Raw genomic sequence first — 17,619 nt, 5'->3', positions numbered from 1 at the left:
TGGCTACAAGGGTGAACTAATTGTCTGATATTCCTCTGAATGTCTATTGGGTCCATACCAGCCCCTGTATCAGGCAGTGAGGATTCAGATAATGAGACAATTCCAGACTTTCGGTAGAGCTGTAGTCTAGTAGAAAGAAGTAAAACTGAGACCCTGAAATATGAACCTACCCCTTCCTGCTTCCTTACAGAGAAGAGTGAGAGCACAGAGTCACCTGGGGGGCTCCCCAGGCCTACAGATGTGCATAGCAGCCTCGTCTCGCATCACTCTCCTGGAACTCCAGACAAATGGAATTTTGTGTTCTCCCTACCTCCTGCCTCCATGCCTTTGTGCATGCTGTTCCATCTTCCAGGAATGCCGTCTCTCACCCTAGGCAAAATTAGGTCATTTCTTTTTCAAATGCATCTCTTCTAAGGAAGCATCTCCACCCCTTGTCAGGTAGACCCATCTTTCGCTACTGCTGGAACACTGTCAGCATCTCACTCTGTTATACCTGTCTGTTTCTTCTAATCCATGAGTTACACACAGGTAAAAAGTTTCTCTTGCTTATCCTGGTATTCCTAAATTAGCAACTTTCAGCTGACTGAATAAATACTGAAACCAAGAAGAATTAGTCTGAGATGCAAGAAAAGAAGGTTCTTGTGGTGGAAGACAGTGACAACCAATAAGCAAGTCCAAAACAAATGAATGTGTAACTTAGGAAGAACTCGTATATGTGAGCTGCCCCCACCTGCCACTGGCCCTCTTAGAGAGAATGACTGCCCTGTTTCTAATTCAGAACGCCAAGGAAATGTGCAAGTAGAGGGCTGGAAAGATGCTGTTCACTTTTGCAAATGTATTATCTACGAGCTTAACGAGTAACATAGAGTAAAAATATGACCTTGAGGAAGTTCACAAAGCACTAATACCCATGTACCTTTGCTGAAAAATGTCAGCATTTTTCAAACTGCAGTTGTGACTCCTTCCTAGGGTGTGGCCAATATTTTTTCTTAAGAAAAAGAATACAATATAAAGAGCCAATATCAAGGTTGCTTTATGTATTATTATTAAATAAAATGTTTTCTTAACTTTTGGTTTTTTTTTTTTTAGAGCCAGAGTGTCACTCTGTCACTCAAGCTGGAGTGCAATGGCGTGATTATAGCTCATTGCAGCCTTGAACTCCTAGGCTCAAGCAGTTCTCCCATTTCAGCCTCCCAAGTAGCTAGGACTACAAGCTCATGCCACCATGTCCAGCTATTTTTTTATTCTTATATTTTGTAAACGCAGGGTCTCACTATATTACCCAGGCTTGTCTCGAACTACTGGCTTCATAGAGTCTCCCCTGCCTCAGCCTCCTGAAGTACTGAGATTACAGACATAAGCCACCACATCTTTAGTTTTATTTTATTTTTAAACAAAATACCCAGAGTTCAGTGAGAAAAACTTTAGTTTTAATTGTACGTGTAAGTATCAACTCTTAAGGAGCTCAATCATCAGTGGGAGTTTGCTTGTCCATCTCCTGAATGTGTTGGTATAAATGATTCCAAATTTTCTTTTTTTTTTTTTTTTTTTTTTTTTTGAGACAGAGTCTCGCTCTGTCGCCGGGCTGGAGTGCAGTGGCCGGACCTCAGCTCACTGCAAGCTCCGCCTCCCGGGTTCCCGCCATTCTCCTGCCTCAGCCTCCCGAGTAGCTGGGACCACAGGCGCCCGCCACCTCACCCGGCTAGTTTTTTGTATTTTTAGTAGAGACGGGGTTTCACCGTATTAGCCAGGATGGTCTCGATCTCCTGACCTCGTGATCCGCCCGTCTCGGCCTCCCAAAGTGCTGGGATTACAGGCTTGAGCCACCGCGCCCGGCCGATTCCAAATTTTCTAATTCATTTTTCTGAATCCAACATGTTCTTTTTTTTTTTTTCAATTTGAGTTCAATGTATTTTCTAAAATGTTTTCGGTCCTTCTTACTTGTCACTTTTACTCCCCACCCCACCCATTAGCTCTAGTTTGGTAGGTGAGAGTTGATGGAGCAATGATGGATAATGATTGATTGATTGATTTTTTTTTTAAATTTAGATTCAGTGGGTACATGTGCAGGTTAGTTACATGGGTATATTTTGTGATGCTGAGGTTTGGCCTTTAATTGAACCTGTCACCCCAGTAGTGAACATAGTAACCAATAGGTAATTTTTCACCCCTTGCCCCCACTCCCCACTATTGGAGTCCCCTGTATCTATTATTCCCAACTGATGGATATTTAGATGGATGTGTGATATTGATGCTAGTGGCTGCTTGTTCTCAACATCTGTTTTTCTAAAACAATCAACATGTCAACATGTTGCTCTACAATACTCTCTGTCTGAAGACCAGAAATTGTTTATTATGTAACTGTTACTGAAAACACTGGGATGGTAGACAATGAAGTCTGCCTTTAAGCACACATGACTGTGAGTAGGCAGGAATTGGTATTGTTTGTTTTTGAATGTGACTTTTCATGGAAGTTGGGGAATCTCAAGAAGAAACCGAACTCTTTAAAATGAGAAGTTTGGAAGTGATTATTTGGCTTGTTTTCTTTTCCTTTTTGCTTAAATTTCCCCCTCCATTTACATTTACACCATGTTAATAACCTAGGATGTATTCTTCACTTCTTTGTGCTCTGATAATCCTATATATGAGTAAATAATTTCATAGACATGTATAAATATACACAGAGGAAGTTTGTCATCATTAATTTTAAAACGAAGCTACATTACATGAACTCTGTATTTTGTTTTTCTCATCCAAGAATACTTTGTGAAATCTAAGTAAACTGTTTTACCTCTGATTTATTCTTTTTAGTGACTACATAATACTAGATGATTGAAAGGACCATATATTATTCAACTTTTCCCTTTGAAAGGTACTCATTTTTGCTTCCAGTTTGGGGACACTAAAAACAAAGTTGTAAAAGCATCTTTGTATATAAATCTTCATATGCTAGCATTTTTATTTCTGTAAGATAGATTCCCAGGAAAGAGATTGCTGGGTTGAAGGATAAATACATTTTTCATTTTAATAGATGTGGCCAGATTCCCTTGCAAAAGACTGAAGCAATCCCATTTCTGCTACAAATATGAGCACCCATCTCCCTATATCCCCACAAGTAATATTTTTGCTCATTAATTTTGGCAGCCTGAAGAGAATAAAATAACAATAAAGTGTTGTTTTACTTTGCATTTCCCTGACTACCTATGAATTTGTTCATCTCTTCATATGCTTGTCAGCATTTGTATCTGCTACCCTAGGAATTGTCTATTCACATCCCTTGCTCATTTTAAAAATTGGGTCATTTGTCTTTTTCTTGACAATCTGAAAGAGCTCTTCAACATTATAAATCCACTGTTTGTCATTTGAATTACAGACTTTCCAATATACTGTTTGTCCTCTATCATTTTTAATGAAATCTTTGCCAGACAAAAGATTTTACTTTTACATAGCCAAATACCTCTATTTTCTTGCATAGCTTCTGGAGTTTCAGTCTTTAAAAGGTCTCCCTATTTCTAGGTTGTACAAGCAGTAGCACAGATTTTCTTGCAAGCACTTTTTTTTTTTTTTTTGAGATGGAGTTTCATTCTTATTGCCCGGGCAGGAGTGTAATAGCGTGATCTCGGCTCACCATAACCTCCGCCTCCCAGGTTCAAGCGATTCTCCTGCCTCAGCCTTCCGAGTAGCTGGGATTACAGGCATACGCCACCACACCCGTCTAATTTTTTGTATTTTTAGTAGAGACGGGGTTTTTCCATGTTGGTCAGGCTGGTCTTGAACTCCCAACCTCAGGTGATCCGCCCACCTTGGCCTCCCAAAGTGCTGGGATTACAGGCGTGAACCACCATGCCTGGATGCAAGCACTTTTATTATTTTGTTTTTCACATTTAATTATCTAATCTGTTCATTTTTATAGAATGTATAAAACAAATTTTCTTTTCTTCCAGATGGGTAACCACTTGTGCCAACATCATTTATTGAACATTCCATCCATTTTCCTGATTAAATTTCAATTTTTGCCATATATTACATTTTCATACTGACTGAGATACATTTCCTTGAGTATGGTTCCACTGAGGTATTATCTAGTCTTCTATCAATACTATCTTAAAGCAGAGATTTTGTGGAATGTTTTGATGTCTGATAGGACATATCACCTCTCAGTGATACAAACTCTTAGATGTGTTCAGACATTTATTCTTCCATGACAAACAATATCACTTAATAATGACTTCTTCCCTCAATTTCAAATCTTAACTTTAACTCTAACTTCAATTACCTTTCTGACATGTTGCCTTAGATGTCTAATGGGCACCTCAATGGAGCAAGTGCAAAGCAAAACTCTGCATTTGTTTTCTAAAACTTTCAGCTGGCTTTTCCATCTCAGCACCACCCACACCTAATCAATTGCCTCTCTGCCCCACCTCCCCACCTCATCTAGCAATTATGGACTCTTCCTTTAAACAGCATCCTGAATTTATTCTGGAACCATTGCATGCAGCTTTTGCACTGAGCAACTCTGGGGATGTCATGCACATTTCAGTTTTGAGGGTTCCTGAGTTGTCTCTTGCTATGTCATATGTGGCTTCTCAGGTATGTTCATTCCTGTTTTTGCTGCCACCACTTCTGAAAAAGCCACCAGCATGTCTGACCTGGACTAAAACAATATTTTTGTTTTGACCCTCTAAAATCTACCCATCATAGGACAGGATGCCCAGAATGAGCTTTGAAAATCCCCAAACATAGCCCATAATTACCTAGATTAAAATTCTCATATAGGCCAAGCATTTGTAATCCCAGCACTTTAGGAGGCTGAGGCAGGAGGATCCCTTGAGCCCAGGAGTTTGAGACCAGCCTGGGCAACATGTAAGAACTTGTCTCTTCCAAAAAAATTTTTTAAGTTAGCCAAGTGTGGTGATGTGCACCTGTAGTTCCAGCTACTCTGGAGGCTGAGGTGGAACGATCACTTGAGCCCGGGAGATCAAGACTGCAGTGAGCTATGACCACGTCACTGCACTCCAGCCTGGGTGACAGAGCAAGACCCTGTCTCCAAAAAAAAAAAAAAACAAAAACAAAAACTAAAGTTAAAACAAAATTATCCCATAGATTTTATCAGAGAATTAAAAACAAAACCCTCCTTATTCTAGACTGTGAGGCCCTATATGATAGGGCTGTTTCCTACCTAACTTCATATCCCAACACTCACCCTCTCATTCAAAGGTACTCCAGTCATACTTGAATCTTTTTTCCTTGAATACCTCTCAGGACCTTTACACTACCTGCTTGGCTACCTGAATCATGCTTTCTCCAGATGGTGAAATGTTTGGTTTTTACTTGTCATGTAGGTCTCAACATAAATGTGACTTACTGGTGACTTCCTAGGTGTGGGGTCCCCTGACCACTTGGCCTAAAGTAGCCATTCCTCATCAACTCAATATTATTATCCAGAAAATACTCTTGTATTTTCATTGTAGCATTTGTCACTATCTGATTCCTCTTGTTTTCTTCCTTCTTTCTTTATCATCCTCCACCAGAAAAATAAGGTAATTTTCATTAGAGGAAGAACTGTGATTATCTTATTCACAACTGTATCCCTAGGGCCTAGATCAGGGGAGGCCACATGATCCTAAAATTGTACCACCAAACTGTTCAGGACCAATTCTCAACAGTAAGTTAACTCTCAGAAAAGTTACTAATATGGGATTTGTGATTTTCTATTTACCTGTTTTATACTATATTATATCATAGCCAGGAAAAAAAAAAAAAATCCCTGACAACACTGATTTGTGGGGATAAGATGCTGCCTGTGTTTCCCAGGATACATTGACTCCAAGTAACAGAGACTGAGTATAAACTGACTTAAGTTTAAAATGGAATTTATTGGTTCTTGGGAATGAGAAGTTCAGGGATGGTCTTGGTTTTAAGCTCTGCAGAATTCATGTGCTCAAGGCTGAGGCAGGAGAATTGCTTGAACCCAGGAGGCGGAGGTTGCAGTGAGCAGAGATAGCCCCATTGGACTCCATCCTGGGTGACAGGGCGAGACTCTGTTTCAAAAAAAAAAAAAAAAAGGAAGGCACCCCTCTAGTGCTCAATAGACATTTTTGAATGAATAAATGGGTAATGCTTATCTCATTGGGTTATTGTGAAGATTACAAGATAGAGTGTATGTATTTAAAGCCTCTATCTCCTTGCCCGGAGCTAGTCAACACTTAGTAGGAGTAGGTAGTATTATTTTTGTATTACTCTTATCATCACATCAGAAACTTCATTTTCAACACAAGGAATACATTTATGGTTCCACTGCACCATGGGAGAAGGAAGAGTCCACACTGTGCAGTTTGAATAATTCTGACCATCCAGGAGCAACAACAGCCAGAAATCATGTTCTGAGGCTTCCCAGCAGGGTAAGAAAAGTGCATGAACACCTAGCATGGCCTGTCTGGGCCCATTGAGTCCTGTTGGAAATAAATGTTGGTTTGTTGGTTTTAAGTGTCTGAGTCAAATATGCAGTTTTTAAAAGGCCATTATGAATGAAGCACACATCGGAGGATACTCCAAGCTCTCCTCTCCTAAACACTATAGACATTTAAAATTTTCTTTTATGATTTTAAAATCTATAAACTTAGTAAATGCCACTTGGAAACGTAGAGCTGAAAAGTACACACACACAGTTGCCTTCTATCTTCGTAAGTGTCTGAGTCACCCCTTGATGGCCCATTAGACACATAGAAGCCCACTTGCCCCCCTTTTAATGTCATTGTGGTGGATTAAAGATGGCCAGAAATTCTTGGATACTCTTTCCTTTGTGAGGTGAGGCATATGTTTCCTCCTCTTGAAACTGGGCAAGCTATGTGGCTGTTTTGGCGGATGGACTATAGTGGAAATGATGCTGTGTCTGTTCCCAAGTCCAGGCCTTAAAAGACCAGCAACTTCCATTTCCTGTCTCACGGATTAATAGGGAAGCCATAAAAGTCTAGCAACTTCCATTTCCTGTCTCACGAATTAATAGGGAAGCCATGAAAGACTAGCAACTTCCATTTCCTGTCTCACGGATTAATAGGGAAGCCATGAAAGACTAGCAACTTCCATTTCCTGACTCACGGACTAATAGGGAAGCCGTAAAAGACTAGCAACTTGCATTTCCTGTCTCATAGACTAATAGGGAAGCCATCTCTCTTCGTGTTCGGGGTGGGCTTTCCTCTGAACGCTCATCTCAGGTGGGTGTCTCCCAGCCTCATGGCAAGATGGCTGCCAGAGGCTCCACCCTTATTCGTATCTGCTGGCAACCTCTGCAGAAAGAGAACTTCCCCTTCCCAACATTCCAGCAAAAATTCTAAGACTGACCCTAATTAACAAAGCTCCCTCCCTGAACTGATTCATTATGGCCGAGTGAACAGAATATTCCGACTGACCAGGCTGGGATATCTCTGCCCCTTAAGGGTGAAATTAATTTTAGCAATCTATTTTAAATCTATTTTATTTAACCCAATATATCCAAAATGTTATTATTATTTGTTCAAAATTAACATTCAGATTCAGTGGCACACGCCTGTAATCCCATCACTTTGGGAGGCCAAGGTGGGCAGATTGCTTGAGTCCAGGAGTTCAAGACCAGCCTGGGCAATATGGTGAAACCCTGTCTCTACCAAAAAAAAAAAAAAAAAAAAAAAAAAATTAGCTAGGCATGGTGGAGTGTGCCTGTAGTCACAGCTACTCAGGAGGCTGAAGCGGGAGGATGTTTAAACCTGGGAAGTCAAGGCTGCAGTGAGCCAGTATCGTGCCACTGCACTCCAACCTGGGGACAAAGCACAAAGCAAGACCCTGTCTCCAAATTGCAACAACAAAATTAACACTTCTAATGAATCTTCTATTCATATTAAACATCCAACTCCGGTCAGGTTTAGTGGCTCACGCCTGTAATCCCAGCACTTTGGGAGACTGAGGTGGGCAGACCACCTGAGGTCGGGAGTTCAAGACCAGCCTGACCAATATGGAGAAACCCTGTCTCTACTAAAAATACAAAATTAGCCGAGAGTGGTGGCACATGCCTGTAATCCCAGCTACTTGGGAGGCTGAGGCAGGAGAATTGCTTGAACCTGGGAGGTGGAGGCTGCAGTGAACCGAGATCGTGCCATTGCACTCTAGCCTGGGTGACAGAGGGAGACTCTGTCTCAAAAAAAAAAAAAAAAAAATCATGGCTAATGAACCTGACCCATGAGAAATGAAGAAGTTAGTGTTAGTGGGTAGGACAAATATAATACCCTGGGGCCTAGTTATGATTATTTTACAGTGACCTGATATTTCAATACCTACTTTATCAACTTCTACAAGGAAGGATAATGGTAAATGGCCATCAGATTCTTCCTAGTTTGTCACAAGAATAAGCTAAACATGGACCAGGCAGTAATTACACTTAATATAAATAAGCAAATGGGTCTTTTCAGCAACGTGGGGATCCTGTTTTGGCCTGACATTCTGCCAAATCTTTCCTTCCCAGATGATCTTGATTGTGTCTTCAGTTACTATTTAAGGATCCGTGGTCAAATAGGTTTTTTTTTTTTTTTTTTAATGCTTGTATTCATAAACTATTTAGGTGCAGCAAACTTACAAAATTTTGTGAGGACATAGAAGAATCTTTATGTTAAAGTTCTCCTGAACCAGTTCTTTTTATAAACTGTCTCTCTTTGATATGGCATCAGTTGATTATTGAGGGCCAACGTGTCAGAAAAACCTGTATCTGTATCAAGATTATTTAGTTGAATCTGAAAAAAAAAAAAATGGAAAAAATAAGGATCCTGCTAATAAAGTCGAACATTCTAGTGCTTGCTTGGTAAAATTTGGAGAGCAAAGAGATCTTGGTGAATGATTACATAATCAAACTAAAAGAGGGCTTTTCAGTGTCAGAGATTTTTGTTTCTGTTTGGAATGATTATTTAAAAGAGTGACATAGTTTCCCTCTGGCCACTGTCTTTATTTTCTTTGGCTCTTTGTTCATTTTGTGTGTAATGTACTGCAATGGGACCCTGAAGTCGCTGAGTGCCCTGTGAGGAACTGGCTCCAATGACCTGCTTGCCAGTGCAAACAAGTCTGACAAGTTTAATGACCCCACCGAGCATAAAGGCAGCTGAGCCGGCCAGGCGGGCACAATCTCTTCTCCAGTGGCATGCAACCAAGTCCAGGATTATTTCTGATTTCACATACTGAGTTTGGTTTTAAGGCTGTCTTCCATACTACCCTGGCAACTGCTGTCAATCAACCATACCTTCTTTCCATCTTTCACAAATGTTTATTAGAATCTACAGCTGGGGTCAGAGAGATGGGTAGGACTTGGACTCTTTTCTGATGGAACTTCCAGTCCTGCCAGGGAGACAGGTCTATCAATACACTTATAACGATACAGCCTAATAGTGCTGTGATGTGCCCCACAGGCTCAGGGATCATAGAGAAGGGAAGCTCTTTGCAATACAGAGTATTCTCTCTATTGGAGACATTTTATTGATGAGTATGCTTGTGTGTAACACTCTTCCTCAGTAACCACACTTTGAATAGTAAATTCTTCAATTACTGGATCTTCTAATCAATCAGAAAAGAAATCAGCTGATTTGTTTTTGATACTTTTGAGACAGAGTCTTGTTCTGTTGTGGTTAACGGTCATTTCTCAAAATACTTCTAAAAAAGTAAAGAAAAAAATCAGTTTCTCAGCTCTATGTGCTGTAACTCTATGACTAAGATTTTCTCTTTTTTTTATCTGGAGGTTTTTCAAACATACAGATAATTTGCAATAATGGTATAATGAACAGTTGTAAACTCTTTACCTGGATTCACCAGCTGTTAACTTCCCCCCATGTTTGCTTTATCTTTTTACTCTCTGAAAATATGAATTCACTAAACTATTTGAAAGTAAGTTGCAAACATCATAACTCTTCTCCTCTAAATAATTCAACCAACACTGTCTAAAATAAGTACATTCTCTTATAAACACACGATATTATTATTACACTGAGAAATGTAAAATCCCATAATGTAACGTACAATCCATATTCAGATACACCAAGTTGTCTCAAAAATATCTTTCATGGCTGTTTATTATTTTAATCTAGGATATGGTCAAGGTTTGTGCGCTGGATTTGGTTGTTCTCAGTCTCTAATCTAGAACAGTCCTCCTGCCTTTCGTTGTTTGTCATGCCATTGATTTTTTTTTGACACATTCAGACTGCTTGTACAATATCCCACAGTTTCTATTTATTTGATGGTTTCTTCCGTATTTGCTTCCAGTTTTTAAATATTTATAAGAATATTAAGGGTCATTTGGGCTTTTTATTTTATCGTGTGATAAAAATTTTAAATCACACATTAAGACTATCAAAGGCCAGGTGTGGTGGCTCAAGCCTGTAATCCCAGCACTTTGGAAGGCTGAGGCAGATCACCTGAGGTCAGGAGTGCCAGACCAGCTTGGCCAACATGGTGAAACCCCGTCTCTACTAAAAATACAAAAATTAGCTGGTGTAGTGGCACACGCTTGTAATCCCAGGTGCTTGGGAGGCTGAGGCAGGAGAATCTGGGAGGTGGGGTTTGCAGTGAGCTGAGAGCATGCCACTGCACTCCAGCCTGGGCAACAGAACAAGACTCTGTCTCAAAAAAAAAAAAAAAAGTATCAAAAACAAATCAACTGATTTCTTTTCTGATTGATTAGAAGATCCAGTGATTGAAGAATTTACTATTCAAAGTGTGGTCAGCAGACCTTAGAAATACTAAACTGCAGATTTATTGAATCAAAATATGCATTTTAACAAGATCCTCAGGTGATTCAGGTGATTGTGAGAGTTTGCCAAGTACCAATTTAAGATAGTAACTAGAGGATGGGTGCCTGGCACTGGTTTTTCCAAATTAAATGGTTACTTGCGGCAAACACTCTTAGGATACAATATCCATTTTCTCTTTTTCCCAACTTAGAAGTCTCCAATTTGTATTTAACTACAAAGCTACATTTTCAATCTTTTTTGAATTAAGAGTTGCCATGTGACAGTCTAGCTAATAAGATGGAAATAAAGGCCACGGCGGGGCGGCGGGGGGGAGGTTCTAGAAAAGAGCACAGATGCACCTGGCACATGCTATTCAAAGTGTGGTCAGCAGACCTTAGAAATACAAAGCTGCAGATTTATTGAATCAAAATCTGCATTTTAATGAGATTCTCAGGTGATTCACGTGCATGTGAGAGTTTTGCCCTTCCCCTTCCTTCTTCTTGGTACATAGACATGTGGAGATGGAAGAGCTTTTTGTGACCCTGAGACATCAAACCACACGCTGAGGATAGCTGTACAGAAGGAGTTCAAAGCAGCTCCCAACTGCCTACGTCCAGACCTCACTTACGCAGGTAAAATGAAGCCTTCAGTTTAAGTTATTGTTGAATTGAGTATCTGTTCCTTGTAGTCAGACTCAATCCCCAACTGATACACTATCCAAAGGATTTCTTGGCTAGGTGTGGTGGCGCATGCCTATAAACCTAGCACTTTGGGAGGCAGAGGTGGGAGGAAGGATTGCTTGAGGCCAGGAGTTGGAGACCAGCCTGGGCAACATAGTGAGATCCCCATTTCTACAAAAATAAAACTTTTAAAAAAATTATCTGGGTGTGGTTGCACACACCTGTAGTCCTAGCTACTCAAGAGACTGAGGTTGGGGATCACTGGAGCCTAGGAGGTCGAGGTTGCAGTGAGCTATGACTGTGCCACTGCAGTCCAGCCTTGGTCACAGAGCAAGATTCTGTCTTAAAAAAAAAAGAGGAGGGGGGGATTTCTTGACAGAGATTTTGGGGAACCACTCATACAGAGTCCAAAGTATAAAGGGAGAAAAATTGAGATTCTTTCTCAATTTTGCATGGTTTTATAATTTTTTTCCACTAAGAGAGGCTGAAATGTAAAAAGTATTCCTTCTCCATTTGTAAACAGGGACAACTGGGTGGGTCTCTTCCAGAGGTCTGTCATGAGGAAGACAGATTCTTGCCGCAAGAGCATTTTAATTTAAATTCTTGGATCCACAGATTGTGAGCATTCTTTGCTGCCTATGCAAGCCAACCTTTATTAGCAAAAAGGGGTGAACGAAGACTCACTCTGTTGCAAATGCTTTTCCTTCTCCTGTGACAGTTGCCGTTAGTGGCTCATGATCTCTATTAATTTCTTTAGAATTGACCAAAGAAAAGGAGATGTGTTTGTGTGCATGCGTGTGCACATTATGGCATGCATCTTTCCAAATTTATGATGCATCTTACTCTAAAAACAATTGAGCTAGTTCTTATGTCTCAGTTTTTGTCACTATTCAAGACTGACCTATGTACAGAAGAATTTTCAGTCCTCAATATTTGACTTCTTTACAGCTAGGTATAATTAATTGCTGCTTAGATGTGGTAAGTTCAATAAGGGCTTTGATGAGTTCTCATTTAACTTTGAAACCCCTGCCTCTCCCCATAATACTTTGGTAAGTGCCTTGTATTCAGTAGAAGTTTCATAAATATTTGCTGAATGAATCTATCTGTTAAACATTTATTAAGCATTCTATTTGCAAGGATTGCACCTGGCCACAGAGATTGGCAAACTTTTCTTCTAAAGGGCAAGATGATAAATATTTTAGACTGCATATGTCAAGAGGCAAAACTGAGTATATTATGTAGGGGCTTATAAAACCATTTAAAATGGTAAAAACTTACAGAAGGCCTATCATGGAGTTTATCTATCATCTATATCTATCTATCTATCATCTATATCTATCATCTACATCTATCATCTATATCTAGCTATCATCTATATCTATCTATCATCTATATCTATCTGTCTACTTACCTATTATTGGTCTGTTGGAAGAACCCTGACTAATACATGTTACAACACGGATGAACCTTGAAAACATTATTCTAAATGAAATAAGCCAGACACTACGCAGAAGGACAAATATTGCATGATTTCACATATATGAAATATCTAAAATAGGCAAATTCATAGAGGAAGAAAGTACATTAGAGGTTACCATGGGTTGGGTTGGGGAGAGAGACAAATGCAGAGTTATTGTTTAATGAGTACAGAGTTTCTGTTTAAGATGAAAAAGTTTTGGAAATAGAATGATAGTTGCACAACATTATGAATGTAATTAATGCCAGTGAATTGTACAATGAAAAGTGGTTACAATGGCAAATCTTACGTTTTATATATATATTTATATAAATATATATATAAATATATGTTTACAATAAGAAACACTTCTGGCCATGCGCTGTGGCTCATGCCTGTAATCCCAGCAGTTTGGGAGAGTGAGGTGGGCAGATCACTTGAGGCTAGGAGTTTGAGACCTGCCTGGCCAACATGGCAACACCCTGTCTCTACTAAAAATACAAAAATTAGCCGGGCGTCTGTAACCCCAGCTACTTGGGAGGCTGAGGTAGGAGAATTGCTTGAACCCGGGAGGTGGAGGTTGCAGTGAGCCAAGACTGCACCACTGCACTCCAGCCTGGGCGACAGAGCAAGACTCCATCTCAAAACAAAAACAAAACCACTTTTAAAAAGGAAAGAAAAGCAGAATGACTTATTCACAAAAATTTTAAATTAGATTTTCTCAATGATATGTTGTAGATGTCTTTCTGTGTTAAATATAGATTAACATAATCCTTTGTTAATGGATGATTTTTAAAAAAATTTTAGATTAGGAGGTCCATAGGGATGTCTGTTACATGGCACCATAATTTTAAATCAAATCCAATGTTGATTGTTTCTAAAATAAACATGGAAGTTAAAACCTGTACCTATATTTTTATATATTTGTTCCCTCTAGGTATAGTCCTGTTTGCTAAACTGATAGGTAGTATTTACATGTAAAATTTTGAAAAATGTTGCCAGGTCACCCTCCTGAAAGGTTGAACCAATTTACACTCCTTGAGCCACATGTGAGCTCTCCTGCCCCTGCCACTGGCCCTGAGCACTATCAGATTTTAAATCTTTCTCAACCTATTTGGTAGAAAGTGGTATCCAGTTGTTTTAATTTGTGCGAGTTGATTGTATGTAAGCTGTACCTGTTTCCCTACGTTTAAAGGTCATATATACTGTTTCTTTAGTGACCTGAGATGTAAGCGGCATGGTAGATTTGAGATACCAAGGGATCCACATTCAGCCTTGTTCGGACTACGATATCCCACATTTCTGAGCAGAGGTGACTGCATTAGGAGTCAGCACTTGATACAGACTGAGGTGAGCAGTTTCCCTTTTCCAAGAATTTGGAGTTGTGAGCAAGGTAAAGGTGTCAGTCCTTGGAAGGACCTAGAACTGCAATATGTCAATTTAGGAGCTGAGAGGAAAATGCATTTCATCATTGGACATATGCAAAATGCAAAATCTGCAAAATGCAAAAATCTGACCTGGGGAGGGAATGTTAAAAGAAAAATGACACTTACTAAAGAATGGTAAGGCATCCTATTCGGGGCCATCACCATAGGTGTAGGGACCACTGCAGGGGGGTCTGCAGTTGGGGAGAGAGATTGGGCTCAACTGAGAATTCAACAAGGAAAAGTGGGGGTTTGTAGCCAAAGCATAGGGTAGAGGGTCAGTGGATGGAAACTTACTAAGAGGAAACAGCAGGGTAAGGAGACATTCTTGCTGAACTGACTTAACAGGATTCTTGCTGAAGACAGGTCAGGGTGCTCACACATCACCTAGTGGGTGGGGGGTTGGGGGGAGGATAAGGAGCCTGTTCAGTGATAGAGGGTGAGGGATTTTGGTTAAAATGACCTAGCAGGATTCTTGCTAAAATGGGACAATGCAGACATAAACACAGATGCCTAAGATCAGGGCTTAGTTGAGAAGAGAGTTCAGGGAAATCTGAGTAGAGTTTGGTCAAGGAGAGAAACTTAGGAGAGAGGGAAGGAGAGAGAGAGAGATTGAAGGTAAACATCCAGAAAGAGTTGGTACCGATGGTTTTTTTCAGTGCTGAGGTACAATTTGGCTCCTGGACAAATGATGACCTAGCTCCTGCATTCATAAGATAAATTTCCTTTTTTGAGTGGAGTGGTTGATGCTTTGTATTGAATGCTCCAGATCCAGGCTCCACTCCTCCCCTGCGCTTTGTGGGGGTTGCCTGGCCTTTGTGGAGTGCTTTCGTGTGTTCCTTTGCCCTCATGCTTCTGGTTAGGATTGGCCATGGGAGAGCCCTGTCAAGATTTCAATGAGCTAGAGAAGAATGAAGCAGGCCTGAATAACTCTGGCTCCCTCCTTGTGGCTTCTCTGGGGTTGGTTCTGGTCCTGAACCAAAGACTGGAGCACCTGTTTGTGGCCTGCTCCCATAGCTGGGTTCTGGAAGCTGCCTTCTTTCCTTGGCCCTTCAGGCCTCAGGTTGATAACTGCTCCTATACTGCTCGCCTGGGAGTACTGTACTATCTCCTCTTAGTTTACCACTATCTCATCTAGGTCCACCCCTAAGGTTGGTAGGCCCAAAGCAAGAGTATACATGGAGGCTCCTAGGCCCTTGGCTTGCCCACCTGCCCATCCATCCCAGCTCCATCCTGCACCATGGGGGCTCACAGTCTGTACATTCTTTACAGACAGCATCCCTTGTCCATCCTCTGCCCTGGAGTCGGGGTGCAGGGGAGTCACACACATGTGGTGCCCTCCACCCTCAGGAACCAGGGAATGAACCCAGGAAGTGGACAGGAAAGTTGAAGGCATGGATGTTTGAAGCATGGTCTTTATCCCCTTGACCCCATGACTTCTCCTCAGTAAGGAGGGTAGCTAGAGTGGGACTCAGGGAAAGGCATGGTTTAAGGGTGGTTCTGATTTTCCCACACTTAAAAAAAAAAATCCCTTGATTAAACTCTCCTTGGTTAATCCATGTGAGTGACACCTGTTTCCCATTGGAACCTTGAGTGAGACAATTGTGCTCTGGTACACTCGACCCAAAAGTCCTGACTAACATATGAGGATTTTCCAGAGCCCTTCAGGTTTGTGATCTCCTTTGATTCCCTCAACACCTAAGGCTAGTGGCAGAGGGCTGGACCAGATCTCCTGCATCCCTATTAGGTGTACAGCCTCATGGAGGGGCCCATGCAGTGCAGCCATAGGCTTTGCTGTAGAAACAAGTGTTGTCAGGCCTTGGCCAGAGTCAAGGATATTCTCAGGGTTGGAAGGAGCCTCTTCATGATGGAGCCAAATGCTGAGAATGGGATCCAGAGAAAAGAAATGAACAAGGAAAAGCTGTTATGCATTAATGTAATCAAACGGCATGATTTATTTGCTTAATGGCTGCTGAAAAGTCGTGTGGCATTTAACCATTCCCTTCCCAAATCCTATGTGAATCCTTTAAAATTCAACCTATGAGATAATCTAACAGAGAATCCTTTTGATTTCCACTTTCTATTGTTCATGTAAAAATAAGTTGAGGAGTAGGTGTAGCACCAGTCACAAAAGACCACATGTATGATTCCATTTACATGAAAAGTCCAGAATCAGCAAATCCAGAGGGACAGAAAGTAGATTCATGCTTGCCAGGGGCTGGGGGTAGAGAATGAGAAATGACATCTAATAGGTTTGGGTTTCTTTGGGGAGTGATCAAATGTTCTAAGATTAGATTATGGTGATGGTTGTACAACTCTGTAAATGCGAAAAACAACTGAACTGTGCACTTTCAGCAAGTAAATGTTATGCTATGTAAATGATATCTCAACAAAACTGTTCTAAAAAACAACTCATAGGAACCATTACTGTTCTCTATTTTATAACTCTACCTTCTCATGTTAATAGAAAACACAGATAACTCTTATTTAATATCAACAATGTTAGTCGTGACACTAACATCTTATATATGCATCATGTTACAGTCAGCCCTCTGTATCTATGGGTTCCACATTGATGAATTCATTCAACTGCAGATGGAAAATATTTGAAAAATAAATAATACAACAATAAAAGCAATACAAATAAATGGAAAAAATAACAGAATAACAACTATTTAGCATTTACATTGTATTAGGTGTTATAAATAATCTGGAGATGATTTGAAAGTATACAAGAGAAGGCCCACAGGTGGTATGAAAATACTACACCATTTTATATCAGGGACTCGGGCATCTATAGATCTTGGTATCCATGGGGTAGGGGTGGGGGAGCAGTCCTAGAACCAAACTCGTAAGGATACTGAAGGAGAACTGTATTGAATTCTCCCAACAATACTGTTATGTCAATGTTAGTAATTATCTCATTCTACAGATGAAGTAACTGAGGCTCCAAGACATTATAGCACTTGCTCAACATTACACAGCTACCTAGGAGGTTGTATAGCTGGGGATCAAATTCAGACCTATCTGATCCCAAAAGCTGGGGCTTAAAAATGTGGCGAATTATTTGATTATTAATGTGGTAGTTATTGTATGCATGGTAAAGACGGCTTAGTGAAAATAGAAACGTCTTGTTTTCTGAAATACCCTGAAATGTACGTCTTGATGAAGCAGTTATTTGTTGTGTCTGCTACAACTTCTTTATCAAAGGCTTTCCTTGTGGGTAACTAGAGACTAAGGGGATGGAATGATATAACCCCCTCCCCCACCCCAGTGCCTGCCAGTTTTTAAAACTCAGTTCACTTGTCTAGTGTTTTCAT

The 17,619-nt window shown here is 40.4% G+C and overlaps 1 long non-coding RNA gene across 2 annotated transcripts in view; it reads left to right on the top strand.

Annotated features, from left to right (window-relative positions):
* The first annotated feature begins 7,317 nt into the window (after positions 1–7,317).
* The window catches only part of LOC105498715 (uncharacterized), a 54,204-nt gene continuing 43,902 nt past the window's right edge, over positions 7,318–17,619 (top strand). For both annotated transcript variants that reach the window (XR_011612425.1, XR_011612424.1), the window contains exons 1-3: positions 7,318–7,437; positions 11,251–11,371; positions 14,093–14,225. This is a non-coding gene — a long non-coding RNA (uncharacterized lncRNA). The remainder of the gene's footprint in view (positions 7,438–11,250; positions 11,372–14,092; positions 14,226–17,619) is intronic.

Source organism: Macaca nemestrina, chromosome 14 (genome assembly GCF_043159975.1).
Source record: "Macaca nemestrina isolate mMacNem1 chromosome 14, mMacNem.hap1, whole genome shotgun sequence".
NCBI lineage: Eukaryota > Metazoa > Chordata > Mammalia > Primates > Cercopithecidae > Macaca > Macaca nemestrina.
Note: the sequence above shows the minus strand (reverse complement) of the source record. Positions and strands in the feature narration are given on the sequence as shown.